Here is a 4,310-nt window from a genome sequence, read left to right as displayed (position 1 = left end):
GTTAGTGCAATACAAAGGGATCAATCCCTCTCCGGACATACTACTGGCATTATAAAAACAACTGTAGCATTAAGACTAGCTTTACCCAATTTCTCACATTTTATTTAGGCAGTGGTTTGGTTTACCTTATTTAATAGTCTTCCTAGACTTCATCCTATATAACTCTGTTCATAGATTCATAAAATGAATGCTTCAGCTGGAAAGGACTTCAGAGACTCAGCTTGATTCTGATCATTCCAAAGTCCTAGTCATTTTAAATTCTAACAATCTCCAAAGTACTCTCACAGTTGGGTTGGGATGATGCTAAGTCCACTGGCACTTCTGATGAAGAACCCAAATGCTAAATTTATTCCAGGAAGTTCAGCCAAACTGATTCAACCTAAGCAGAAGAACCTTTGAGAGTATGGCTTATATTTACATAAAATTTAAACAAGATAACCAGTTTCAATGACTGGCAAATCTGGCAGCTCCAAAATTAGCAGGCATGCACATAAACATAATCTGGGCAGCTGGGTGGTATAGCAGATAGAATGCCAGGCCTGCAGTCAGGAAGACTGATCTTCCTGAATTCAAATCTATCTTCAGAGGCTTATTAGCTGTGTGACCCTGAGCAAGTCGTTTAACCCTGTTTGCCTCAGTTCCCTCATCTGGAGTAAAATTAGCTGAAGAAGGAAATGGCAAACCACTTCAGTATCTTTGCCAAGGAAATCCCCAAAAGGGTTTTGTGACAGAGTCACAAGAACACAAACATAATAAAGGCAGGAATTTAGAACAAAAGATCGAAGTGGAGGACAATGCTTCTGAGAGACTCCATCAGGTTTTGGTTTTTGTATCCCCCTCCCCCCTTCTATTTACATAGATGACCCAAAGGATTGTCAGCTGAGGAAAACTTCAGCACTTCCGACTCCAATGGCTTTTTTTATATTTTGCTGGATGATAGGCCCGGAAATTATCGAACAGATGCAGGTTAGCAATCATGGATGAAATAAGATCCAATCAGTATTTTCTAACCTTAAGTCAACCAAAGTTTGGGACAATGACATGAATCCTACTAGTAGGAAGAAAAGTCAAGTTAATAAACAAGAATTTATGAAGTACCTACTATGTGTCTGGTACTATGCTAAGCATCGGAGATTCAAGTAAGGGTAAAAAATAATGCTTGCAGTCAAGGAGCTCTAATGGAAGAAATGAAACATGCAAACAACTATGTACAAATAAGAAATATAAAGGACAGGTTAAGGCTAATCAGCAGAAGGAAGACAATACCATTAAAGGGAATCCAGAAAGGCTTCTTGCAGAACTTGGGACCTTAGCTGAGACCTGAAGAAAGCCAAAGAAAATGCCTGGAGTCATGAGTCAGAAGATGGAGCATTATTCAAAAAATAGCAAGGAAGCCTGTGTTCCTGGATCTCAGAGTATGTTGGGGTGGAGGGGAGGAGGGATTGTAAGGTATAAGAAAACTGGAAAGGTAAGAAAGGCCTGGGTGTGATAGGCTTTAAATGCCAAACAGAGGATTTTATATTTGATAGTGGAGGCAATAGGGCACCACTGTAGTTGATTAAATAGGAGAGATGATATGGTCAGACCTGTGCCTTAGGAAGTCCAATTTGATAGCTTCAGATGGATTATAGTAAGGAGAGACTTAAGACAGGAAGACCAAATAACAGGCTATTGCAATAGTCTTAACTATAAGGTTGAACCAGGATGGTAACAGTGACAAGAGAGAAGGGAGTTCATATAAAAGCTGTTGAGAATGTAGAAACAACAAGCATGGGCAACTTACTGGTTATGGGGGAGTGAGAGAGTGAGAAGATGAAGAAGACACCTAGGTTGAGAGCCCAGGTGACCAAGAGGATGGTGGTACCCTCAACACTAATAGGGAAGTTAAGAAAAGGGGAGGGCTTGGGAGGAAAAGTAATAAGCTCAGTTTTGGACGTGTTGAGTTAAATATGGCTATGGAACATAGTTTGAAATGTTTAATAGGCAATTGGAAATGTGAGGCCAAGGAAAGAGGTTAGGAGTGGACAAATAAATCTGAGAATCATCTGTATAGAGACAATAGTTGAAACCATGGGAGCTGATGAGATCACCAAGTGAAATAGTACAGAGGAAGAAAAGAAGAGGGACCAGGATGGAACCTTGGGGGACAACACATGGTTAACAGGTATGACATGGATAAAGATCCAGTAAAATCAACTGGGAAGGAATAGCCAGTTAAGATAGCAGCAGTATCATGAAAACCTAGAGAGAAGAGCATATCAAGTAGAAAAGGGTGGTCATCAGTGTCAAAGACTATCAAGAGAGGTCAAGAAGAATAAGTATTAAGAAAAGGCCATTAGATTGGCAATTATGAGATCATTAGTAACTTTGGAAAGAACAGTTTCAATTGAGTGATGAGTTGGGAAGCCAGACTACAGTTATGAAGGGAGTAAGGAGGAAATGGAAGCATTGATTGTAGAAAGAAAAAGATCAAAGGCAGATTAAATGTCTCAAGACTCTAATTGGTTCTAAGTGAATTCAGCCCTTGAAATTTAAGACTCTAGGAGCTGACAGACTTCCCTATCAAGAGAAAAGTGGCATGTGACTCTGGGGACTGGTAGATCTCCCTCTTTTTTTTTATGGAGTGAGCTGTTGAATGTTTTTTTTTTTTTGTTTGTTTGTTTTTACTAATTGGACACCAGTGTGTGTGAAGGATCTACATTCCTCACCAACCTCCTCCCATGCCAAAACTTAGACCCTGGAGTCTAAGCTAAAAGAGAGTTGGCATAACCTGGTACTGTTAAAGAGAATTAACATTTCAGCTAAGGACCAGCAGGTGGCAGCAGCAAGGACAGAGCAACACAAAGGATATGAACAATCTTAAAAATAGAATTATAAATGATTAACAACCATATGAAAGATTTCTCCAAATCATTAGTAATTTTAAAAATGCAATTCAAAATAACTCTGAGGTGTCACACAAAAAAATTGGAAAAAATGACAAAAGATGGAAATAATTAATGTTGGAAGAGCTGTTGAAAGGCACTAACAGACTTTCGGGAGATTTGTGAATTGGTCCTATCATTCTGAAAAATGATTAGGAATTATGCTTTAAAAAGTGACTAAAATGTCCTTACCCTTTGACCCACAGATCCCACTCCTAGGCATTTACCCCTAGGAAGACAGGACACAAAGTGAAAGGTATCAAAGACAAAAAGTATTCTTACTGGTGTTTCTTGTGAAATGAAGTTCCCCAGTGACTGGAGAATGGCTAGACAAATTGTGGTCCATGAATGTAATGGAATAACTACTGTACCATAAGGAATGACAAGATTAATTCAGAGAACCAAGGAAGGCTTATATAAATTGATGCAAGGGGAAATAAGCAGGAGGGAGGAAATGTACTCAATGACTACAACACACTTGGAAGAAACAAAAAAATCAAAACTGAATGATGTGTAATTATAATTGTAATTAAGGTTAGCATCAGAGAAGAGGTATGGAAATGCATTTCCCTCTTTAAGATATGGGATATATACATATGTACACATAGATATATTACACATATATTTTTGTTACAAAATTTGTAATTTAATAAATACTACAGTCTGTCAAAATAAAAAAAACCGATATGGGGCAGGGGCTCTATGGGTGTGGAATATTGCATATACTGTCAGACCAGGGGGATGTTCTGGGTTAGTTTTATTATCTTCATACCTTATTCTTTTATTTTATTTATTATTGTTATCTTTATATCTTATCTTTGTTACATAGGATAGGTCTCTGGGTAGGGGAAGAAGAGGGATATATTTGGAATTTGAGGGGATATAAAACACAGAATATCATTAAAATTTTCTTTTAACAGGGGAGAGTCAGAGACAGAGATAGAAAGACAGACAAACCAGCATTAAGAGGTAAGGAACAGCAGGGGGATATGATATCCACCATGGAGAGCAGTCTAGTGAGAATAAGATGATATCACCAGAATACATTTCTACATGTCTACATCTGTGGTGAGTTACCCTTCTACATTGTGTCCTGACCACAGGTTCCCTATGTGTGTCTATTTCTGCCATCCTTGGTATCCCTGGGTCCACATATTCAAAGTCATGCTTCCCACTTATGGTATCTGTATTTGTGGGAAAATATGCCTCAGGTTTATGCAGAAAAGCTTAATTGCTGTCTTTCTTTGTATGCCATTTCATTAAGCGCCTTTGAACTAACTGTGGCTTCTGGCTGATTAATGTTAGTGACTGATCAAGGGACTTCTCTAATCAACTTGATGAGCTTACAGAGAAGCGAACCTTTGTTTAGGACATGATTACCACCTC

Source organism: Trichosurus vulpecula, chromosome 3, assembly GCF_011100635.1.
Source record: "Trichosurus vulpecula isolate mTriVul1 chromosome 3, mTriVul1.pri, whole genome shotgun sequence".
NCBI classification, from domain to species: Eukaryota; Metazoa; Chordata; class Mammalia; order Diprotodontia; family Phalangeridae; genus Trichosurus; species Trichosurus vulpecula.
This window is presented reverse-complemented; position numbering follows the sequence as displayed.